This window comes from Chinchilla lanigera, unplaced genomic scaffold (assembly GCF_000276665.1).
Source record: "Chinchilla lanigera isolate Chin_1 unplaced genomic scaffold, ChiLan1.0 scaffold00034, whole genome shotgun sequence".
NCBI classification, from domain to species: Eukaryota; Metazoa; Chordata; class Mammalia; order Rodentia; family Chinchillidae; genus Chinchilla; species Chinchilla lanigera.
Genome location: NW_004955435.1, coordinates 8,539,482 through 8,566,042, shown reverse-complemented (window position 1 = coordinate 8,566,042; position 26,561 = coordinate 8,539,482). Strand labels below are relative to the sequence as shown.

Sequence of the window (26,561 nt, the reverse complement as noted above, 5' to 3'; positions counted from 1 at the left end):
TGGAAATGAATTTATATGTAGATGCTAGGCTCTCTCAATCTTTGTAGTTTCCTCCTCAGATTATTTCTTAACTTTCAGTATCCAGCCAGTGGAACAACCCAAAAATTTAAATACAGAGTATTGTACTTTGGATTTAAAGTATAACCTTTGTACTAGATTGAGTTCCAGTTACTCAACTGCTTATGCACTAGAACACACTCTTTACCAAAAGCTACTTAAGAATAAATAGCTCAGAGGCTTTTGTGTTTAATGGATTGTAACCTTTCTACTTTTCACTTACTTTTGTTTTCCACTACCTAAAACAAAATTTTTCCCATAGTTCAAAAATTGAAGTTACGGAAAAGTTGATGTGATCCATTCATCTCCCCTTTACCAGAACAGATTCTCCACAGAATTTACTTTTTATTTATCTATCAGCAACAGTACGACTTGATGCTGTGCTTACCTCATTATTAATTGTAGGGTTTTCTTATGTGTTGATAAAAAAATATCATTCAAAGGTTCAGTGTGATTGAACCAATTCTGGAAACTCTATAGTACACTCAGTGAATTTCCTTTGCTGAATTGTATTGTTTCAAAATTATTATTAATAATCAAAAACATTAATGACAAAGCTGTTTAACTTAAAATATGTGATAATACTTATCCTGTGTGATATATAATAAATTGGGAATATCACTGTTTTCATGTTAGGGATACGTACAAAAAATAATCACATATTACTAGAGTAAGTAGAATAAAATGTTGTCACCTTTGAAAATCATTCCCATGTCCTTTTTTGTTTAATTAAAACTCCCAATAGAATTTACTTGCAAGAATGTGAGCACCAAACACCTTGGACATTCTAAAAACAAAATATTCAAAATAGCAAGGAGTTGAATCTTCACAGAGCTAAATCTTATTAAAAGTCTATGGCTTAATATATGGTCTTTAAATCATGATATGACATATTCAGCTTTATTTTCAGTAGAACTTATCAAGGATAGGGAAAATTAATTCACTGAGTTCTCTTGTGCACAGCAGCAGAAATGAAATGAGGAAAATGTCCGCAGCATCCTTTCAGTATTCTGAATCTTTCATGCTCAGCAGAAAACCAGGAAAACCTTAAGTTATCTTATTAAAGTACATGAGCCCCAGAGACTTGTAATTTCCAGACAATCCAAAAGCTATTCAGTGTTAATGTAGTCAATCCCTTATATCCAATCATTTGGTTTACAGCAATATATTTGTCTTCGTTACTTTTCTCTCATGGCTGAGACAAATATGCAATGCCCAAAGTTAAAGGAGGAAAGGTTTATTGAGCTTGCATTTTGTAATGGAAATCCCTGCCGTAGATTCCAATCTCTTGTAAGAAAGAGCAAGAGAAAATAGCAGAGCAGCAGGGATCTGGGCTGACCAGTTTTTCATGGGGAATAAAATGCCACTGGACAGCCAGAACCTCGACATTCATTCATTGAAGAAAATGCTGAGGGAGTTGTGATTAGATGTGTCAGACAAGTGGTGAAGCTGACAAATCTCATAGAGAGAGCAAAGCATTCTTGCAAAAGGGACAAGAACAGCCAGATTTAAGTTATTGTCATTGAGTAACCTGTTTTAGGCCCAATTCTGGGAAGAAATTTTGTTCTGGATTCATGCAGACCTCAGCAGAGACAGTATCTCATATCTTAGCCGTATGGTATCACAGCTCACCTAGCTCATCTTTGGCCCAATGCTAGTCTGCTTTCATGAAGATATATACACAGCCTCAGCAAGACGCACTAATTAAACTGAAAGCCAATTTAAGGAAGTCACCTCTGTATGGCCTGCATTGCTTGCAAGTAAGCACAATCACACTCGTGTCCGGGGGAGGGCGGCATGGCGCTCTCCACCAGGTTGTATAGGCTTCAGTCCGTAATCAGTGGCTCCAAGGCTGGGTGTCTTGGCAGAGGGGGGTCAAAGAGTGGAACCAGTTTGTGGCAATCAGAAGACAGCAGAAGCAAACAAGTAAAAAGCAGCATCTGTTTGCCCCTTTGATCTTACCCAGGCTACTCAGGGCGAGTGGCATTCACACCTTTCATCCTACTGCTCTTGAGCATACCACTGCACCATGAATCAGTTCTAATATCACACATTCTAGATTCAGCCCCCTGTGAAGAAGCTCAACCTATGATTGTGTGAAACTTGGGGGGCGGGGCACATCTAAACACAAGCTATAACAATATTTTAGTTCATCATTCTGGAATTTGACTTTCTCCACACTGTGTAACACATTGACACATCCGAATATTTTGTGATCATCTTGTACCCATAAGTGACAGAATCCAAAATGAATGGCTATTATTCCTTTTCTACTGTTTCTTAGCTTATCAAATTATGAAGCAAATTAGGGGCTGGGGGTTTAGCTCATTGGCACAGCGCCTGTCTGGCAAGCACAAGGTTGTGAGTTTGATTCCCAGTACCAAAAAAAAAAAAGAAAAGAAAATTAATCTGGCAGCTATAGGCTCAGCCTACCTCAGACCACTCATCAAAAAAAGTTCAGTGTTGAGTACAGCTTAGTGATAACCAGGAATAATTTGCTACTTTAAGACCAGGTCTGATCATAAGTCTATCGATATTGTGTGAGCCTGGAGGTATGCCAACTTTCCAAACCTCTCACAGGAAAATACCAAAGCCAATCTAAATAATTGCATGCAACATTTCCATTCTATTCACATGATATATTTTAAATCCTGCATAAGATACCTTAGGGATTTCCTTATAACTTAATTCCAATGATAGTTCCTATTAGTACTTAGTGTATGAAGGTGATACATCTTGTTGCCATTATAACAGTGAATATAGACAGAGTGCTACCGAGGACCAATACAGAACTGAAAATCTTGATACTTACCAGCTCATCTTCCCTGCAATATCCTTCCTCTGGAGTCTGCTTAAGCCGTGTGACTGATAGGGATCTAAGGATGGGGTTCTGAGATCTAAATTAGAAATACTACTCTAAGATAGATCTCTTGTAGTAAGAGGGCATGCAGTTCCAGCCAGGTATTGAGTCCTCAGGCAATGCAGTCCTCTCTCTCTTCCTTTACTGTGGCTTGTAGGATAAGTGTGTACCTTTTAGTACACATGCATGCCCTGAACTGTTGTAGGTGTTTTAGTTATCATCTTATTTAATCCATAATTTCATGAACTCAATTTGCACATGAGAACACAAAATATTAGAGGTGAAATAGTGTGTGTAAGTGTAATCAGTGCTGTCGTTTTGATTTGCCCTACACAAAACTCGTGCTGGATGTAAATCCTCTAAGCCATGTTAATGCTACTGGGAGGTCAGGGATTTGGGAGGGAATTAGAATTAAGTGAGAACAGGATGATGGAGTCCCCGATTGCATTAGTGGCTTTATAAGATCAGGAAGAGAGATTTGTTCTGTTGCATTTGCTCTACTTTCCCACATCATGCCCTCAACCATGCCTTGTAGGAAGGCTCCCTCACTGGATATCGAGCAGGTGCTAGTTCCATCCCTTCAGCCCAGCTTCCAGAATCATAGGCTAAACACACCTCTACTTTTCAGAAATCACCTAGTGCATAGTGTTCAGTCACAGCAATAGAAAATACACAAGGCACCCAGCTATAAATACTTGTTGAGAATTTAATCTATCTCTTTCAAGACATGTTTTTCCCCTAACACCATAAAAACCTCCTATCACTGGTACGACTTTCAATGGATACTAAATCTCAATTTCATATTAGCCAGAGACACAAGGTTAACAGGTGAGTTCTATGAGCAGAGATAATGACAGATATTAACAGGAGATTAGTCACAGAATTTAGGGAGTTGATGAAAATTAAATTAAATGTGCTCAGATTGACAAAAACACAATTTTAAATTAAACAGAGCTCCAGGAAAAGCTTAACCCATATTATCTAGATGGCTTTGAATAAGATGCTTAGTTTCACAAAAATTTTTTGTTTTGATTATTTGCATTTCTGATATTGTTTCCTTGCAATTTAACACTAGCAACAACGCTTCCCTCACATAACTTTTGTGAGCTAAAAATTCAAGTTTAAATGAGATGGAACAGGTAAAGAAAAAGTCAGATGGCTTCTTAATGATATTGATTTATACATACAAATGCAGACATCAAGAATTATTTAGAAAGCTTAAAGCCCCCGAAACCTTTACTTGGAATACTAGAAACTTAGTTTCAAAAGGGATTAAGATCCTTACATTTGTAACAGTAGAATTGAAATTAAATAATCATTAGTCATATTTCTCCTGAGAGAAAAAGAAAGCAAATGAAAATGTACATACTTGGTAATATAATATTAGGCAATAAACTATTTTGATACAAATATATAATTTTCCCTAAAAATAGTACATACTGTGTAAGGATTGTAATGGAAAGAACTTTACTCCTTCTCCTTAAATATACCTTTCTGAGAGGCCAAAATTAAAACATGCAGGAGTAGGCATGTTTCTCAGGAAAGTTTGTACTGAAGCCTCAGAATTTTTCTGTTTCCATGGTGGAAGTCTTATGAAGTTCAGATATTCTAATGACTGTATTTCCAGCCATGTATAAGGTATGCATGTGAGAAAACTAGCCAGTGTGCAGGTAGAAGCAGAGAGAGTCTGATTGTTCTCAATGCCTACTTTTTCGTGGGTTATTAGCAGTTAGGATCCAGTCTATCGCTCCCTCCTTGGAATGCGGCTTTTAGGATAGCTCGTGCTTCTGGTTTGATTCCCCTCACTTCAGGCCCATTTCTGAGTCCTGCTGCTGTTTTCTCTTCATCTCTGGACTGCTTCAATATTGATCCTCCTGGGTTCACTCTTAATATTCCTGTCGTTCTCTATCAATATTCACTCTTTGTCAATCTCATCTAGACATTTTAAATATGATCAATATGCTGATGACTTCCAACTGTACATATGCTCTCCAGACTTGTTTTCTGGGTCTACACCTCGCTATACTATTACTAATTCACAAAAGTACTTGGCAAGTTAATAAGCATCTAAATGGTACATTTTTACTGAACTGGTATGTCCTCCACCCTGTATCAATTCCTATGTACTTTTCTGGGTCAGTGTAAATGAACCTATCCTCAAACCAAAAGCCCAGGAATCACCCACAGTTCCTCGCCTCACCTTTCTAATAGCACATCCACTCCTGGATTAAAACTCATTTCTGCTATAAGCAATATGTAGTCTAGTTCCAACTACTTTATACTTTACATTTCAACACTTTGCACTTTGTATTGTACGAGGTGCAGTTTTCTTTCTTTTGGAATAATTCATAATTTCTAACATGTCTTCTGCCATTTCCTGCTTTTGAACTAGTCCTGGTGGTTTAGCCAGAGTGCCGCTGTTAGAAAGTAAATCAAAGCAGGTGCAATAGTACACAGCTGTCAGCACCGCTGATCAGGAAGCTGAAGCAGGAGGATCACAGTTCTCTCACTCAAAATCAAAAATAACAAGGGCTGGGAACACAGCTCAGTGTGAAGGCCTTAGGTTCAATGCCCAGTTGTGGTGGTTAGACTTAATTGTAGCCACTTCTTTGAATTGGAAACCTCCGAGGGGTTCAGTGAAGCATACTTCCGGGTGTGTCAGGATAGGTCATAGTGGCATGACCTTGGTACCCCTTTCCCTCCGGCACTGTCTCCCTGCTCTGCCTCACAGCTAGCATGAACTAAGCGTCTTTGCTCCTCTCTGCCCTTCTGCCATGAAGTTTCTGCCTTTGAGACAGTTGGCTACATGCTGAATTCCCCGAAGCCCCCGAACCAATTTAGTTCTCTCCTCTTCTGAGTGGTGTCAGGTATTGTGTTTCAGCAACAGGAAGGCTGACTAGTACACTGATATCATAAAAAGTAACAGCTAATGTTACTCCTGTGCACGCTCTCCAAAATGCTTTATATCTGTCCAGTTTCACACTATTCCAGTCATGCTGGTTTTAATTTTCTGGCACTTGAGTGAAAAGCTAAAGGAAAAGCCATCCTGTTATCTCCCAGAGAAGCATTCCAGGATAATGAAACAGCATGTGCAAAGGCCTGGAGACAGACCAGCATGGATCTGGAACCACATAATCACAGTGCTCAAATCCATTTACTGCAATTTCCTGACAACACAACCTTAAATAAACATACAGACAGGATAGTCATGGCGGAGTCAAGCACCACGGAGGCACTGTTTGTAAATCCTCTTATTAGTAAATGTGTTTCAGTGTTTTCAAAGTACCCATTTTGGTCAGATGTTTTAAATGCTGTGGATGTAGCACTGTTATTGTAGAGCTCATATTTTGTGACAGAAGAAATAGACATTAAAGTCAGAGAGTGATACGGGACAAGAAGTCAGAGCGACGCGGGTGGAGTCATGGGTGCAGATTGAGCTAGAGGTAATGTCCGAGCCCAGGCTCATAACTGTTTGAATTCCATGCAATTTGTAGTCTTATGATGTTCCTCCCCTTACATCACTAACATCTTCAAAAGTCTCCTGCCCACGGGAAGGCAGCAGTTGGTTAAACCCTTACACATTAAAATCTGCTGTAAACACTGGAAGGATTAGGGGTGGAAGAAAGGAGGAACCGGAGCTCAGACTGTATGTAATCATCAGAAAAAAGGTAGCCTTGGTGGTTCGCAAGGGGAAATAAAATAAATTTTATCATTTGCATGAGAAAATAAAAATTAATTCCTACAAAGAAATATGGGGTCTTTTGCTTTTTTTCTTATAAGTAGTTTATTAGGTATTTCTGATCAGATGTTAACCACAATTATTTGTCCTCCTAGTAAGGCAATTTATTTTTATATTTTTGAAGTAATATCTCAAATTTTATTTTGAAAAGTATAGATTAAAATGTCATTATGGGGGCCTGGGGATTTAGCTCAGCGGCACAGCGCCTGCTTGGCAAGCACAAGGTCGTGAGTCTGATTCCCGGTACCGGAAAGCAAACAAGCAAACAAACAAAAAATGTCATTATGATGACATTGAAGACAATAAAATATTTGTTTAAAACACTACTACCCTGCTTATACAAATACTTATAAGACATTTAAAATTTACTTAACATATATTTGTATTTTAAATAGCATGTACTTAAAGATGCATGCATGTACTCACTGTATAGGAGACATTTTGTGTACCACTTTTATTGTCCTACTTCTTTAGTTAGTGCGTATATAATGATTTGCTTACTAATCATACCATTGGAACTTCTGTGCTTTCTATTAGAAGGCTTTGGACCCCTCTTAAGTGTCAGTCTCCTCTTACCAATTTCTACCTCAATTCTCAATCAGGTTTGCTTAATTGATGAAATTTACGAAGGCTAATTAAAGTTAGACAATCTAACATGAGTATCATAAGTAAAATCACATTGGCCAAACTTTAGACAAAGAAGATATAAATCACTTCTGAGTAAAAAAGAATCAATTGTTCAAAACACTTTTGATAATATAAGGTAATCTTCATAAGTCAAAACTATTATTATAGTGTCAAAAAAAGTAACAAGTGATTTTCAAAGAAAAAATGGTTCATTTAAATTGTGTTGATTCAAGTTTTGGATTCTATAATTTAAATGAGACTTTAAATTAGTTTGATCTCATTAAACATTTGACTTTTACAGTTCTACTTTGCAGAAGTAACTCAAGCAAAGAGATTAAAATGAATTCCTTTTTTCTCAGGGCTGCCTTCTCTAATGTACTTTCCCATTCTTTTGTGTGAAGTAACTAACTACATCCTTAATACAAGCCAAATACCTATACAAGTCCTTCTAGAAGCTATTATCTTTTATTGCTAGTTAAACAAATTGTGTGAATCTAACTCTTTAGGAATTTTACACTAGTAAATAGATAAATAGGTTTTTAAACCACCATGTAACTATTACTACTGTGTTGATTGATGTGATAGTATTCTCAAAGCACTATCAGATTAGTAATAAACAGTCTAATATTAGAAATAATAGTAATACACAGTAAGAAATCAGTCTAATAATAATATCATATTGTACTATTTATAAACATTTAGAATTCAGAATTTATAATTTGATGTAATCCCAACTCTGTTTTCCATCCTAACCAAACAAAGAGATATATTTTCATCTAGAAAGACTCTCAAACCAAAGACCTAACAAATGTCATCCTTAAGCCTCAGTGAAGTTCTAAGGTACTCAACCGGCCCTCTGCCAAGTTCTACTCTTCCTGAATTCAGTCAGCTGGAGAATCAAGGGACATGTCCACCTAGGTCCAATCCTTCCCCTTCTAAATTAGCCCTAGGTAGCTTCTCTTCCAGGGAACCATTCTATGCTTAAGGGAATTGGCCCTTCCCCCAGATTCCTTGTCCAGATGACCAAGACCACAGAAAGTTCCATCACTGAACATGAGGCTAAGCAAGGAGCAGCTTCTGGCTTCTTGTGTGAGTGTGATGGAGTGTATTATGCAGACAGAGGCAGCCACATACATGTGATTTGCACACTGTGATCAAAAGGGAATGAGAAGAGCTGAGTGTGATGATTTCTATCTGTCACAACTACAAAGTTGTTGAAGGAGAAAGACCAAAAATAAGAGGCCAGCCTGGGCAACTTAGGGAGATATTGTCTCAAATTTTAAAAATGATAATAATATGAGCTGAAGATGCAACTCAATGATTCCTTGAAAAAAAATATATATGTGAAGGAAAAGGACCTGGAAGATGATTGTGGGTAAGGAACTGGCTACTGCCTTCATATTCTTCTGGGAAAAACTTACCAATCTTAAATTCTGTATTTTTAACCTGAAGTAATTCTAATTATGGTAAGAATTTATTTGTCAATCTTAGAGAGCATTAGACCTTTTCTAATTTGGAGTATAAGATGCAGACTTTTATTGTCACCTTTCCCTGGGGCCTACAAACACGGATCTGGATTCTGACTTTTGGGACTTACAATGTCACAGGTTGGAAATACTGGAACGATGATGGCAGTCGCTCAGGGAGAGACCCATGGAATGAGAAAGGGGGAAGCCATGAGCTGGTTACCGGAATCAGTGGGTGTGTTGCCCAGGCAGTTGCAGAAGCTCAGGAATTGCCCTAGGTGTACACTGTAAGCTAAGCTTTACAAATGCCCTTCTATTTGATCTCTGCTTTGGAAAAAACATGTTTTTAAGTTAAAAGAAAACACTGCATTTTGCATTTCTAGTGAATTCAATGATGTCATGTATGATCTCTTTAAGTTAAGATGCAGAGTCTCTAACTAAATTAAAATACATTTTAAAAGTTTAATGTGGAAGAGTTTATGGGTGAGGAAAGGCTAGATTGAATAATGTAGTGAATCAAAACGCTTGCTAGTCATGGTTGAGAATCTGCTCTGTAATCACTGTGTGTGGAGATATAATTTTCTTATGAAAATTTGGTGCTGGAATATTTTTCTTGTGCTTAAAATATTTATTTAAAAGTTGTTCATCCTCATAAAACTGCACAAGTTATATCTGTAAACACAGGCTAGAAACAGTTATATGGCTGGACAAAAGATTTGGTGTTCAGCCAATGTTCCCAAAATTCCTGTGTACATAAACTGACTTGTGAAATAAACTAATTTAATATGTATAAACCTAAAAAATCATGATTTCTGCAAGTTCCCCTATACATAATATAATTTGAGTGGCCCCCTATTTATTTCATATCTGCAGTGGATTAATCGATGGTTAACTTGTAATGTCCAGCTGAAATGAATCAACACGTTTCTGAGTGTGGAAGGCCCACCTGAGGAATGTTGTCCACAGCATAAAAGAACTGCAAGGGAAGATGGTCCTCTGTTGAGTGTCCCGGAGAAGCTTTTCATGCTGGTTTTCCTGATGTGAACTTAGCTATTCTCATCATCAAAGGAGCTCAGGTCCTCGCTGTCACCGAGGATGGCCGCTGTTCTCTTCAGGTAAGCTCTCATCCTTACCTGAGTGTCGCTTCCTGGCTCCAGTGCAGATCCCTCAGCCTGCTAGTACAGATCCTTCACCCCGCTGGCACAGACTTTCTAGCTTCCACCACTGACCTTTGGGTCTGTCCTGTGCAGAGCCTTGCTACAGATTTTCATGAGTGATTGTCACAGGCTCTAGGCCTCCAGATGGACTAGTGGAGGACATTGCCAGGGCCTCAGCTGGATTCTTTGGGTCTTTAGTGTATGGAGAAATCTCTTATGCTCTTCTGCATTTGACTTTTTGGGTACTATTAATCATCCTATAAATTATGTGTCCTGTATTAAATCTATTCTCTTCCAAACGCTGATTACAGCAATATCCTTAACCCTTCTCCATCTGTGACCTCAGAGTTCTCCTGTACCACGTGCATCAACTACACCTAGTATTTCTTGAATAATATTTCTTTCTACAAATATTGCTCAGACTGTTTAGGTTAAATTCAAAACATTGATCTTCCATTCATCAAACTCCTGATGTTTTCCTTAGAAACTTGAGTTTGAGATTGTTTTCTTTGGTATTGGGAGTCGAACTCAGGACCTTGTGCTTGCCAGGCAGGTGCTTATGCTGGAGTTTGAGATTCTGAAGCAGAGTCAGAAGCCCATATAAATTCAGCTTTATGTCAAACATGTCCACCGTGTTTCCCCAGAACACTTAGCGGCTTAATGCTGCCCTCTAGTTGCTCTTACAATCTGGCAGTGTACAGCTGTTGTCTTTCACTATTACCTTGAACACCGGAAGTGAAACACTGTGAATGAAATAAGATGCTTTCTGTGATCACTCATTGTGGTGTGTCCACTTGATTGGGTTAAAAAGTAAAGGTCTAGAAGATTCACAAAGCGCAGTTTCAGGTGGGCCTGTGAGGTGTTTCCAGAAATGATTGGCTGTAGGACAGCAAATTGATGGGGGAAGATTCATCCCAACTGAGAGTGGCCCTGTCCAATAAGCTTTGAATTTGGGTAGAGTAAAACAGAAAGAAGAGAAAGTTGGGCATGTCTGAAGAACACCAAGGGGCTTGAGGTGGTACATCTTTTTCTACTGTTGCCTGTGATGTCAGTCCCTAATTTCTTTAGTCTTCTAACACAGACTCATATCAGTGACTCTTATGGAGTCTCCAGGACTCTGGTGTTGGGCTAGTGCTGTATTTTATCCCCCTTTTATGGTGGTGCCTGATTTCTTAAACAGTTCCTTGATCTTCTGGCTCTCAGCACAGAAATGTCCATGATGGATTCTCCCACTTTCAACACTGTGAGTCCAGGTAATAAATTTCCTTACATGATTTTATCAGGGCTCTTCCTATAAGTAGCCCTAACCCGTGCACTGTCCTTCCATCTGTTTTATTCTAAAGTATTATATCTGCTTATGGACCAGGAAGGATGGACACCATCATGAAACCTCAAAAATGTTGTTAAGTGATTAGGATGTTTTGTTCTGAGATTATTTCATATGCATCTAAAATGTGCTGTTAGTTTTAATTATGAAACTAATTTCATGTATATTATATATACAAAAATGAATGTTTGAAGTGAAAATTTACAGATGATGAGACATTAATTTGGCTCTAATAAATAATTAATAAGCAGAAAAGAAAAATAAGATAGCTCTCAACCATATACAACAGTTTACCTTAAAATGAACCCAGCATCCATACTGCAATTTCAGGACACACAATTTCTAAAAAAATCCAAAACTAAATAATTAAGTCCACATTCAACAGTCTATCATGCATATTTAAGAGGACATCAAAGAAAAACTGTGGTAATATCAAAACTGTGTTATGAATGCTTCCTTATGGCTCAATTTGAAGTTATTTCAACCCAATCTAGCCATACTGCTGCATGCATGTGTCTTCCCCATTCGCAAATCTGGAGACTGTAATGACACTGTATTTTATTTCCCATGGAGGATGTTATCATTTGTGTCTAAGTGTCCCCCCAAAGCCTCATGCGGTCATGGGGCAGGCTTTTAGAGTTTGACTGATTATGGGTGTGAGAGCTACACCCGCCCTGGGGTGGATAGTTTGCATAAGTAAGGGAGAGGAAGAGGCTGCTTGCCTCCATTCCTCCCTTTTTGTGGTTGTTGCTTTTGCTGTGTTCTGTTGCCATGAGCTGTAGCCCTCTGCCATGTGCCACTCTGCCTCATAATCTGCCAAGTATGGACTGAAACCTCCACAAACTGTAAGTTAAATAAACCTTTCCTTCCTTAATTTTGGACATCAAGTATTTTGTCCCAGCAATGAAAGAGAAGTAACCAAGACAGAGGATAAAAATAATCTTGATCAAATGTTTGAAATACACATGTAATAAAATCACTTCTCTGCACAAAGTCATCCAGTTAATTTCTGTCCAGGTGAGAAGCAAATTTCTTACCTACTTAGATGATGTCTTAGACATTATCTCGCCCCTGCATTTTCGGTGGTCTTACCTCCATACTGGGACATTGAAAAATGTGTGATCATTTAAAAATTAAGACATCATTTCATTTATTTTCACTCTTGATTGTCTATTGACTCATTTCTCCCTTAAACAGTACTTAGAAGCACTGCATAGACACATATAAACAAAATTAAATTAAGAAATTTTCTTTCATGGGTTTGCATTTCAAAAGCAAGGTGGGCACACTTTTAGAGGTGGGGGAATGCATAATATTCTTATGAGTGAACTAAATAGCTGTTTAGATAGTGACACATAGTGCTAGTAAAAGATAAAGTAGGAAAGAGAAATTGGGGTGTCATGGTGGGAAAAACTGAAGCCATATTGTGGTCAAGGCTAGCTACGTGAGAAAAGCAACATAAGCAAATACTTCATGGGGAGAATCCTGGGCTATAATTTGACATTTTAGAGTACATTGATGTTATGTGTAGCTATGAAAATGGGTGAGATTACCCTGAGATGGTGCAAAATAAAACATAAGAGTCTGACTGGTTATTGATTTGCTTGAGCTCAATAATAGTAGTTTCATGGGCAGAGTAATTCCATGATGAGAGCAAAATTCTTATCAGAATGACTGCAAAAAATAACAACATGGGAGAAATTAGAGAATTTGACCAATTTCAGGGTTGTGAGTATGAAAAAACCCAAATAACTGAGGTGTTTTGGCTTAATAATGATCATGTCTGAATGCTGGGGTCGATGAGAAATGTGTTACAGTAGCTGATGAGACGGCCTTGAATAGACAAGAGATCGGCACCCATGCAGCTATTTGCTATAGACAGCCCGCAGGCAGCTGGACGTCAGTCACAAGAAGACAAAGAGTGTATCAGTGTTGACTCAGACAGATAGATATGATGGTGGGAGCTTGTGAAAATTGGTTCTTCTGTAAGTCTTAGATAGGGTTTAGAAATCAGCGGACAGTAGTGGAAAGGATGCAGTGGAGGATGAGCGGGGTGTGTGGTACCACCAAAGAGTCATGTAAGAGTAGGAGGAGCACGAACAGGTTTTTACCAGGAAAGTTGTAGTAGTGGGGAGAATGGAAAGGACTTGAGAGCCAGCTACTTCCACAGGCAAAGGACAGAGCAGAAAGACCAAGCGTCAGAGACAATGAAAGAATCAATATTTTGATGTGGTTGGTTATACTCTTGGTGTAGGCAGGGAATAAGAAGTCACTTGGTCAAGCAGCAGGTGAAAATGCGTGAGCTAGAAATACAGATTATGGGAGTCAAAATCATTCCTAACGACAAGTCTAGGAATCATTGCTGATAGGATTAAATGACAAAATGCTAGGAGATGACTAGTTAGAAGCAAGGTCATAGAACTATTAGGACATGACCTAAGGAAGATCACTTATCAGAATATTAAAATCGTGAACTATGGGAGGAGCTTTAGGAATCAACAGGAATCCAGCTGCTAAAATTTTTAAGGAATAAAAAGTAAAACCCACATTGGGCATTAGTAGATATATGCTGCAAGGATGGACAATGGAAACGATAGATTGGTAATGAGATATAAAAGTTGAAGTGATATCATATCCCTGAAAGACAGTTCCTCAGAGAGGCAGGAGACAATCCTGTGATATTAGAAAGTTGAGCATTTTGCAATAACTGAAGCTTCTGAATCACCTGAAGACAGTAAGGCTTTCAGTTCTGTAAATAAAAGTGAGTATAAAGTAAGTAAAACAAAAATTCATGTTCAACAAGATATTTGACAGAATGGACACAGTTGAATAGAGGATGATGTGTGTCTCCAATTTGGGACATATTGAATCTGAATTTTTTCCTCCACATGGAGACATCCAGTGCACAGCCTAAATATATGTCTGGAGCTCAAACCAACTAATGTGCTATTAGGAGTTGCTGGTAGTAAACAAATCTATATAATCCTATAGAAATAATTTTTAATTAAACATGGGCTTTGGGACCATATCATAATAAATTGTGCCAATAACTTCTGTCTAAGTATTTCTTCATATTAAAAAAGTATGAGTGGGGCTGGGTATTTAGCTCAGCGGCAAAGCACCTGCCTGGCAAGCGCAAGATCGTGAGTTCGGTTCCCGGTACCGGAGAAAAACTAAAAAAAAAAAAAGTATGAGTGACAGAGTGGTGTTCGCAATGTCAAGGCAGCTAGAGGTAGTACTAATAGCTGTAATAAAATGTCACTTAGCTAGAAGAATGAAACCAAGGTTTGTTGTTACATAGACATTAAAAATAGTGTCCTTTCAGAAAAATGAGGAAAAGATTCAAGGTTTTTGGAAAAGATCATTCAAAGTCAGAGTTGCAAAGTGGCTAGAAATGTAGAGGCAATGAAGCAGATAATATATTTAATATGTTTAAAGAATGAAGAGGCTGCTTCCATCCTATTCCTTCACATCTTGTTCTTCAGAATCCCCTCATAATTTAAGGAAGCAGGGACGTCCTGTTGTACAATGCCCCACCATTCGGTGACATGTCTCTCCTTCCGTCAATGCTCCCTTCGCTTCTTCAGGATTTTCAAACTACCTCAGAAAGGCCAAATGAACACTATGAGACAGCAGCTAATTGAGCTCTGCTCTTTCCTTGTTACGTTTGCTATTTTACTAGATAACACACTTAGCGGTGCACGGATGGCCCTTGACTTACAATGGGTTGACTTAATGATTCCCATTTTTATGATGGTGAAAAGGAATAAGTATTCAACAGAAGCTGTACTTAGAGTTTTGAATTTTGATCTTTCCCCAGCTCTGTCAAGATTCGGGGACAGCAGGACTTAGCTGTAGCTTCTAAGGGAAAACAGCAGCTATTGTACCGTAGGACATATGGCTAGGCTCTGATGTTCGATAGGTAATGTGTAGTTAATGTATTTTGACTACTTATATTTTCAAATTACAATGAGTTCACTGGAACATAAACCTTTGTAAATCAAGGAACATATCTCTACTTTTGTATGTGAATATTCCATGTTAAACACAATGCAAAGTTCTCAAAGGCAGAGAATTTATTTTATTAAAAGGTGTTAGTCTTAACATCAAGCACACTACTTGATCCATAACAGATAAGCAATCAAAGTTTTGAATGACAAATGTCTGAGTATTTGCTGTAAAATGATTGGTCAGCTTAAATAAAGGTCAGTAATTTTTTTAATGCAGTGTAGTATCAAGAGTGTTGCCATTTTGTGCTAAAAATATTCTAATGATTCTAATAGTCTGGGAATCAGATGTTTCCTTTTTTTTTTTTTTTTTTTTTGGTTTTTCTCCAGTACCAGGAACTGAACTCATGACCTTGCGCTTGCCAGGCAGGCGCTTTTGCCGCTGAGCTAAATCCCCAGCCCCGATGTTTCCTATTTTGTTTTAGCCAATCTTTGTGAAGTTCAGATCCACATCTGGATAACCAGACAAGATTGGCAGGAAAATAATAAAGACATCAAGCTCATCTCTTCCTGATTATAACCATTGTGACCTAACATGTTGACCCCTGAGGTTGTTTATTTATTGAAGGGTTGTCTTATTCTTTTTCTTCATGCCACATTCTTATTCCTGTGTAAATCCCAATGGAGAATATATTTATGGATTGATCTGATTCTCCCAGCACTCTGATTTTAGAAATAGGAAAAATAAGATTAATTTGGAAGAGTTGTTATTTGCACAGAGCCAGGACACCAATAAATTACAAATGCTTAATTTTCAATTAGAGCCAATGATTCCAAATTCCACAAGGCGTTCACATCATTTGAAGTGAAATACACCTAATTTACATTAATTTAATATTCTACTAGCTTCTCTCAACCATATATTTAGTGATTCTTTTGGATAAAAAATAGGATTAAACATTAAATAATGTTAACTAAATACAATTTTTCTACAGTCCATACTAGATAACCACTGCAGAAATTCTGCATTTAAGGAATAAGATTTTTGTAAAAGTTACAGTCCATAACACTGTGTAACTGAGATAACGTCCATGATTTAAGAAAGCACAATTTTCTGTTAATGATTCATTTTCCCATTGCTTATATATTATATAACTACCAATATTTTAAACTAGAGGATAACTGTGTTAGAGTATTAGAGGTTTACTTAATCTATACTATACTATAAAATATAAAAAATGTGCATTAAACTATAGTATTGTACTCTGCAAATATACAAACATTACGTGTAAGTACATTTGTTCTGGAAGACACAACATCAGATTTTATTTTTTAAGGATGAGACTACTCTTAAATGAAAAGTATTTCAAATTTATTTAATTTAAAGTCTGACTGTAATTAAGAATGGATTAAGATCATTCATTATAGCAACATTGAAATGAACATGTTCTGCATTTTAAAAATTCAATATACAAAATGAAGTTACATATCTAGTTAGCATTTATTTGATAATTATTTTTAAAATACATGGGAATCCTCTTTAAGCCTTTTCCATTTAATGTAATTCTGTTCCAAAGTGTTATTATTCAATCTTCTAAACTTGAAAAAGTAGTATTCAAGAAGATTACCCAAAATAAGAACATCAAATATGACCTATGTCTAATGTTAAGAAAACTAGGTAAGTTCCAATTTCTTCATTAACAGTTTGATCATTTTTCAAACCACATTTTAAACTGATGATTTTTTTTTTTCTTACGGTGAAAACTGGGTATGTGCTACAGTTGAAAGGTAGGGGAAACTCTAAAGCAAGCTCAAATTTGACAGCTGTTGGAGGAAAAATTCTGTAAAGTGGGAAATGTGTAGAGACCAGATGGTTAAACAAAACAGGTTTTATAAATGAGTGCAACAATGTGAATGAATACAATACAAGAAACTTTGCGTTCTTTCTATTATCGTCCTTAATGAAATGAAAATAACAAAGGTTGCTATTTGGCAAAATGTATCAAACACATATGTTTCTGTAAGCTTGTAAACTTGATGAGCAGGAAGAAAGAATATGTCTGTACTGAAATAAATTTTGAACTTTGGAAATGAAGGTAAATTTGATGGTTTGAATGAACAGACATTTTGTTTGACTAGAAATGACCATGGTCCCAATTTCTTGTCAAACACGTTAGCTTCTTGCTGTCAGAGAATGCTGCTCCACTTCTGATATTTCAGCATCAGTCTTTTGCTATTACAAAACCAATGCCTTTGGCTGTCAAGACTTTGCAGTTTCAATTGGCAGACTTATCTGTCTTCAGCAGGATTAGACAGAAATTTTTTCTCATTCAGAAGCTGCTCCTGTGAAAGACAGCAGCCGCCCCAGGAAATCTGAGTACATTAGCTTCAAAGGACCTGCCTGCCACCCTTCTGGCAGCACACTCTGCGAAGTAACTTCCAATCTCCTGCTCCCTGGGTGGTTTTCTCTGCATCTTAAATATGTATTCTTAGCACTGAGGACAAACCTTAGGTATTTCTATGTTTTGATATTAATTGACATTGTTACAAGTAAAAACCATAGATTATCATTCGATCGACTCTAGTCTTTTCTGCTATGTGACATAAAAGCCACAGGAAAAGAGGAAAGACAATTAGTCTAAAATGCAATTAATATCAGTACTAATTGTAAAAAAAAAATGCAAAGAATTAAAATTTGTTGTGCCAATGGTTTGGCACTTTAAAATAGTGCTGTCCAAAAAAAAAAAATAAATAAAAAAATATAAAAAATAAAATAGTGCTGTCCTTTAAAAAAGTATTTAATAAGAGTTCCAGTTAGTATTTATTATTTTCAGTCCTGAGGAGTGATCAGAAAAAGTGATGGTGCTTTAGTGACTTGCTAAAATGATTATTGTTGTAGTAATCTAACTTTTGTAACTTTTGTAACTTCAGGAAGCAGGCAAACTACTTAGAGGGGTCCAATGCACATTTTTCCTCCCTTTTTCCCCCTTCATAACCCTTTCTCGTCTTCCCATTTGCCCAAAAAGACCAACCAGACACAACCAGCCTCCTAGAAACCTAAAGTGTGCTTGTGTGCGTGTGTGTTTCTTTTCCCCGAAAGACTGCATCTCTTAGTATTTATATGCCTCTAAAATTTTATCAAGTGCTTTATAATCTATTCATCAAATATTTTATTACTCCATAAAATCTGCAAATATCTCTCCTCAGAAAATCTCTACCGTCTCCCTAGCATGGGAAAATAGCCCGTAACATTGAAAAATGTCAGTGACCAAAGCGGAGTATGATCTTTTTTTTATTTTGGTGGAGATGAAAATAAAATCTATAGAGAATATTCCTTTAATTCTCATTTTTATTATGCCGTGTTTTAAATCATAGCATTTGTTTAGTTTATTTTATTGGCTTTGCTGTCAGTGCAAAGTTTTATTTATTTTTTTATGTTTTATTTCTTTTTTTGCAGCTACACTTTCAGAAGGAAGCCAACTGAGAGACAAGTAGCTCGTTTTACTATATTATTCAAAATCTTTGCAAGAAACAATATACTTGGCTCTTTCCTTATGTAGATAAATTTTAAGTAGCTTTTTAAAGCCATAGCCATAAAATGCAGTTCATGGAATGATGATCATCGGAGCTTCTATGATGAAAAATCCTGCATTGCTTTGCTGCAAAAAGAAGTAGAAGATGGTATTTGTAAATGAACACACAATTTTCATGGTGTAAATGTATATCACAATGTATGGCTTTACCGCTCAAAATAAGTGGAAACCTAACAAGTGCTTAATTCAATCAATAAAAATAACTATGCTGCATAATTGCTTTTTAATACTAATTTATTTCTCACAAAAGCCCACAAGAATGTACAAGGTAAACATGTGGCAATGTCTCTAAGGATTTACTGCACATCACAGATTGACAGTTATTAAATACTTTGCACTCATACACATGTGCAGTTACCCTCACTAAAACACAATTGACTAATAACATCTAGCTTTTCCCATAGGAATTTTGTTTCCAATTGTACAATGGTCTTTATTGCCTTCCTCTGGCAAAGTCTTTTACATCTAAGTCAAGCTGCAGAGTCTAAATTAAAAACAACACAATCATATACTTTGCTTATGGTCCTTTGTGAAGTTCATGTATCTCTGCACTACCTCACACAGATCTATTAGACAACAGCGAGGGTTTAGTTTTACTAGGTACTGAGCATTTGGTCCATTTTTGCAGGTTGCTTAACATATGTGAATGTAGGATAATATAAAATGTTTACTTCTAGCAGCGTTTATCTCAAATGACCATTATGAATGAAGTATCGTAGAAAGGCCAGTTCATTTTCCCTTAAAAGTGTTGGCAAACACTTGAGAGAAAATCATAATTCATTTCTTCCCACCACAAATGTCAGCTCATTATTTACAGTGTGAGAAGTACTGACTAAACAACAATATCTTAAAGGAAAAATATTTATGAACTTAAAAACATATTTCTTCTTTGAATACATTCTCAAAGAAATTTCCTTACTAATAAGTGTATAATGCATGTTCATGTATGTCTGTAAGCAGAAAATGATAATATTGGACATATATTAGAGGTAATTTTTTACTGATACTAATTGGCCCAGTTTACATAATTAATATTATAAAAAGAATTTATTTTAAACTCAGGATTTAGCTTGACCTTTGTATCATTGTATAAATAATCAAGAAATCAGTTGCCTAAACAGGAAATGGGGCAGAGGGACTTAATGATTCATTAAATGTTCTGAAAATTTCATTCACACAGCTATTTCACTTGTGTCTTAAACATACTGGAAATGTGTTTCTCTTTTTGCTCACAAACGTCAAGAAATACAGCACAAACAAATTAGGTGAGTTCCATTCTTCCATTTTATTTATCTAAATTTCCTGTGCCTGAATATAAACAAGTTCTTATCTAAAATTTAAATATCTATTGTGAAAACAATATGTACATGGCGTAGATTTGTACCTACTGATTCTCATTCCTTTTGTTTTGTATCATTCTAACTTGTCTCCTTTAGAAATCAATAATGAAGCAAAATGCCATGTCTAGGTCTGAGAGAATGAGGGCTGAAAAAGTGGCATAATTTTAATATTATCCCAGAAAATAATTTATTTTCATTATGATGGAATGAACTTTTTTTTTCCCAATCATGATTCTCAAAATAGAGAAGCAGCTTATTCTCAAATATTTAGTGCTTAAATTGTTTTTCTCTATGAAATTATATTGGTTAAAGCCTACATTTTTCTAATAATAGTATGGCTTTTCCTACATTTCATGTCATTAAGAATTATGCATGCCTGAACAACATCATATCCCCATTGAGTCATATCAATGTAAATAAAAATGCAAAGAGGCATAGTTGATGATATTACCAAAAAATTGGTGCTTAGGGTATAATATGGAGATTCATACTGCACAGATGTTCAGCAGAAATGAGATCTGCACCTCAATTGAGTAAGAGTATTACCTGTTTTATTGCTCTACCTATGTACAGCAGGCAAGGGTAGAGAGATTGTGACCTTGACTGCATAACAGAAGAATATACCAATTTAGAAAGAAGAAAATATCACTGCCCAAAGGCAAGCACATTGAGTTTTCAAAAAAGTAATAATTAAACAGTAAAATGTGAAAGTGTAGCAAAGATGATAATATCTAATACTCAGATCTATGGTTCAACCTGTGAATGCATAATTTTAGTAAAGATAAAAGAAGCAAAACGTGATACTTTATTTCTTCGGTGAAAGTAAAGGTTCACAGAATGAGTCAGTCCCTACAAGTTATTTACAGTGGATCTTATCTGATAATAGATCTTTTATTTGTAATGTGATTGTTGATATTGAGTGTTTATTCTAGAAGAGCCCTACCACAGCATTTGATTTTATTTTTTTCTGACTATGAATATATATGAGTGGGTGTTGCATATATATATATATATACATTTAATGTTTTTCATTTTTACTCATGTGTAATACACTTTAAAAATAGCAGAAAAAATTGTACACAATTAACAGCAAAAAGAACAAAGTTCATTTCCAATAAAATTTGAGCCTCAACATGGAAAAATAAACTAAGAATAAGCCAAAATATGAGTGATAGTTCCTTAAGTCTAAGTGGTTCAAATTCTTAAACCCTTTTTCTTATTTCAGCTTGAGCTTCTGTTCAGCAATAGTTTCTGGAGAAATTGTGTCATGAAATGTCTCTTAAATAAAAGCGTTTCCTAATAAACCAAACTAATATCTTCATATCTGCTATTTCTAGATATAATAATAATCTTATACTTTCCAGAACAAAGACAAGAACTTATGCTTCTCCAACATAGATTCTTTTTCTTTCACTTAAGAAAATAAAGACCACAGTGGTCAAGGAAAATCTCAGCAGATAGCTTACACATTTCCTATACTGTGGGGTAAAAATTATTGGAAGGAATTGTTCGTATTTTCAGAATGTATGAGTGTGTCATTCACCATGATATCCAATGTGGCAAGCTGAAAACCCTTCCGGGCATCTTCACTGCGTTTAGGGTCTATGTGGGGCCACTGTCTTTCCAGTGTTCGCTCTCCCTCTCACACTTCATGAAGTCTCAGCCTACATATTCTTTCTGTAGATGCAAAGCATCAACATTCTCCTAGTTTTAGGAACACCTTCAGTATTGTCATCAAAGTGTAGACATTGCTTTACTCATTCTTTGATCCTGAAGGCTCAGTTTTGAGTGATGATAAGCCTATTAAAGTAATCTTTAGTTCAGAAACCACAAATGCCCATGAGGTTGTGTGGAAAAAGAAGCTATTCTACCTTGTTCATGGGACTACAGACTACTACACCTGCTATGAGAATCAAGATAAAGATTCCTAAAGGGTCTAAAAAGTAGAAATTCTACTTGACCCAGCTATACTTCCTCTTTCTATTCTTGAAAGCGTTAAATTCATCACATTAGAGGGATAAATGCATACCTATGTACATAGAAGCAAAATTCACATAACTAAATTATGGAAGTGCCCTACCCTATCAAGAAGTACTAATCAACAGATGAGTGGATGAAGAAAATGTTTATACACACAAAAGTGTACTGCTCAGCCCCAAGCAGGGGTACATTTCTCATCTGCTGGAAAATGGGTAGGTTGCAGAAACCCAAGGTTCTATGAATTACGTCAGACACAGAAAGTTAAACATCACATGGTTTCTCTTACATGACAAACCCAAAATATAAGTAATTAAAAAGCAAAATAAAAGAGAGATGAGAGAAAACAGGGAGGTAGACTGGAAGGTCAGTGGTGGGAAAGAGGACGAGGAGGGACCAGGGAAATACAATGATTAAGATGCACTATGTAAATGTGAAAATTCTCCAGATATTTTCCCACTATAAAGTATATACTGCTTTCTAAGAAGTTGTTTTCCTTTTTTTCCTTTATTCTGTTTTATAAAAAGATTTTTCTTTATAAACAACTACCTTCAGAGTATTATGGGAATAACATAGAAATGAATTATGACAGTCTTCTTGACTAGGATTCACTTAAATTAAGGTTTAAAAAATAAGTATATTTTTAATAGTGATAAAGTGGGCAAAAATTTCTTCAATTCTGCAGGGTAATTATGTAGAATTCTCCTAGGAAATACAGCTGAATAGAAGCCAGATTTTGGAGAAAAAGTTGAAAGAAGGCAATAGAAAACTACAACATTAAGAGTAATTTCTGTGAGACATGTCCCTAACGTAATTCAATGCTAAATTGAGCAAAGATACTTATACAAATATGTATAGCATCTTTAATTCTAAAAGTACCAAACTTGTAACAATCCAAATCTCTGATACTGAAATACAAGAACCTTTAAAATTCTTACAAACAGATCAGGTTTATTCATGCAATGAAACAATATCCAATATAAAGAAATTGTTCTGCAGCTAAATGCAATATTATAGAACTACGACAGATAAGCAAAAAGGTACATGACATGATTCCATTCTCATGAGAATTTATATTCGTTTTAAATTTATGATTAAATTTTCAAAATCAATATTAACCCACATAGTTATAAAAAATATGAGAATTATTCTTTTAGATCAAATAGCGATGAGGACAGTGAAGATAATCATACAAAGTTAATCTTTGTACATTTTAATAGCCATGAAAGTAGGCTTGTTGTTGAATAAATGTGCCTAGGCCTGTAGGTAAATTTACTGACACACAGGTGATTTCTTGGAGTCAAAGAAAAGAGGTGAAGAAAGGAGATTTAAAAAAAGAGGAGGAAAGCTGCAAGAACAGGAGATAGAACGAAGGGAAGCAGGGAGAGGAAAACAACAGAAGTGAGGAGAAAAAATGAGGGAAATAAAGGAGGAAGGAAACAATGGTGAACAGAGAAAGAAACTCAGGAGCAAAAAAGACTCAACACCTTTGCATTTAGGGAAACATTGATTTTAAAAGCATGTTTCTCAGATTCTTTTTGAAATATTTTGTGTGTCTTGTGTTTATATCTTAACCACCAAATAATTTAAATGATGGTATTTTTTTCTTGTTGTGCAAGTTTGACATAGGTTTTATTGTTACATCATCCTGATGCACAGATTTTTTGTCAGTTTGAAGTAGATCACAATTACTTGTAGTTTGATAATTGTAACTACTGTGACATTTTCTTCAAAAACGTGTAAGTGAATAATTGTAAAATTGTACCTGGGAAGGAAAAATTATACCACTCATAAATTGTAAAATTTGTCATAAAAAATCTTGGAACATAACATCTACTATTAAGCTACAAGTACAACAATATTTACATATATGTGTTATAAGTGTGTGTGCTTAATATCTGAACTCAGATTTAACTTTTCACTTTAGTCCCTTAGTTTTATTCTCTCCTAATTCTCTGATTCTTTTTCACCCTATTTCACTTACACTGATATTATAAATAAAGGCTGGAGAGTTCTTGGTTTTGGTGCTACTCCTGGGAGTCTCCCTAATGCAAGCTGCTCTCAGCTGGGATCGTCCTTCTGGGACTGTCAGTGTTCAGACCAAGTCTTGGCCTTGAGTCATCTTTTTCATACTTTATGCCACTACAGTTGCACACTGTAACAACTTAACTAGATGTGTTGCATGACATCACCCTCTAGAATTTATTATAGCATTTTTACAAACTGTCATTTTGTTGGTTACTATTCTGCTGATCTCAATTGCTACCATATGCTCTGCAAAACCATATGCTTTGACTTTTGTAGACCTTTCTATCCATGCTTTATTATTGTGGCAGATTGATGTTACTAATGGCTTCATTTCTTCACCTCTCTATCAACACATTTTCACGTTAATATTAGTTCTTCTCAACAGTGAGACTTTTTGTATTGACTTTTAAACTTTTTTGCCTTATTAAGTGTGGCAGAGCAGCCCCTGTCAATTTTAAGCCCAGGACACAAGAGTCTACATGACTTTTGACTTGATTAATGTTGAACAATCTAGCTTGGTTGTAAAAACTTACATATGACAGGCAGCTAAAAGGTAATTCATCAGAATAGATATGTATCTCGCCAACTATTCCAGCTTAAATCATCCTAAACCAATAGTTAAGTGGTTACCAGGAAGATTTAAAAAAAGCCAAGCGCAACAAAACATGGTATATAGCTGACAGCAGATCTATAAAATAGACCTCCACCAGTACTGAAAGATCTACTCAGTATACACACTAAACAAATGATTGTCAGTTTATGTCAAAGAAGCGTTGTGTAGTATGTTATCTAGAAATATTTTCAAAGGAGATAATTTATATATCCATATACAACAATATTTTAATGTTGCTAGTGTGAGTTATGTTAGTTGAAGTGGCTGAAAATCTACCTTGAGCTAAAACTTACATGAATCTTAGTAGAACCACTGCTGTCCTAGGAATGAAGTTTGAAACTTTATGTCATAGTTGACTGCTTTTTATCTTCTTGTTCAGTGCCACTTTATAATCCCTAAGTGGAAACCCTCCAAATCCTAGTTTCTTTTGTACTTCTGTTGCCACTATACTAGAGGTTAGGTTGCTGTGCCTAAGTCCCTAGACGCTGCGTCTAACATAGAGCAAGTAGAAACCTACATTGTGCAATGTTCAAAGAATTTCCACTTCGTTCTATGTAATGATTATTGTAATTATGCTTTTTATTGGTGAAAAGTGTTGCTGGGGATTGACCCAAAGGCACCATGCATGCTGGGCAGGTGCTCTACCACCGAACTGCTCTTCCCGCCCACAGTCACCCTACTCAGCACCCTGCATAGGCATTCCCAACTTCGTTTGCATTTTATGTAGATATTCCTATGGTCATGTGATGATGCTGAGTCCGTGAGGAAATAAGATTAAAAATTCTAGTTTAGAATTCTTGCCTCAGGGCTGGGGATTTAGCTCAGCGGCATAGTGCCTGCCTGGCAAGTACAAGGTCATGAGTTCGATTCCCAGTACCAGAAAAAAACAAAAACAAACGAACAAAAAAGAATTCTTGCCTCTACACTGTAATATACCTCGCCAGTTTCAGTTGCCCGCTGGCTTATCTACCTAGCTTTTTCCTCCTAAAAAATGCTTCAAAGTAATATTCTTTGAGAACATTTTCATAGTTTGTTCAAAATCTTATTCATTATGTCTAGTATTGTCTTCAATTCTGTAACCAAAACCTAGTTTTCTTACCATTTTCAGTTGGTCTGGTGACTGACAAGACTTCATGATCATCATACTAAAATACGATTCCTGTTTTAAGAGAGGTGTACTGAACACTATTGACATTTCTGTTAAAAACCTCTTTACCCAAATTTATTTAGTTAAGTAATTTTGGGTTTCATTCTGGTTTTAACTCTAAAGTGTAATATGTCTGGTTTCAGCCCCATATCTTTACTTCTTCCTTATGATTCCATTCTGAAAACATATATTTAAGCGTAATCAACCCCATATTGATGAGTTTGCCTAAAAATTCCAAATGTAGCACATTGTCTCACTGAGGCCCTAACACACTGCCAAAAAATGGTCTACCTACAATTCTTTAATGAAAAGTATTATACACTATGTTGAAGAATTAGTTTCCAAGTACAGGAGGAGAAATGCCAAGGATAGAGGCTGCATGAGAAGTTTCAAGAGTAATAATTCTTAAGATGTAACTGAAAATAAGAGAGCCTGGATGAGAGAGTCCACAGGTTTCAAATTCTTGGCCACAGAGTAAGCTAAAAAATGATGAAGGCCATATCATGAAAATAAATACAAAATATCCAGCCATTTAAAAAAAATTTCTCAACTATTCTTTACTTTTCATTTCTTTTTAGATGAATTACTTTCCTACACATAATGAAGACAGAAGACTGCTACATTACCATGATCCTAGCTCAGTCACAATCTCACCTGGATCCTTGTACGTAATATAAGCCTAC

The 26,561-nt window shown here is 36.1% G+C and overlaps 1 long non-coding RNA gene across 2 annotated transcripts in view; it reads right to left on the bottom strand.

Moving 5' to 3' along the window:
- Nucleotides 1–18,511: 18,511 nt before the first annotated feature.
- LOC102014600 overlaps nt 18,512–26,561 on the bottom strand; it is a 79,329-nt gene continuing 71,279 nt past the window's right edge. For both annotated transcript variants that reach the window (XR_001234836.1, XR_001234837.1), the window contains one exon: nt 18,512–18,839. This is a non-coding gene — a long non-coding RNA (uncharacterized LOC102014600). The remainder of the gene's footprint in view (nt 18,840–26,561) is intronic.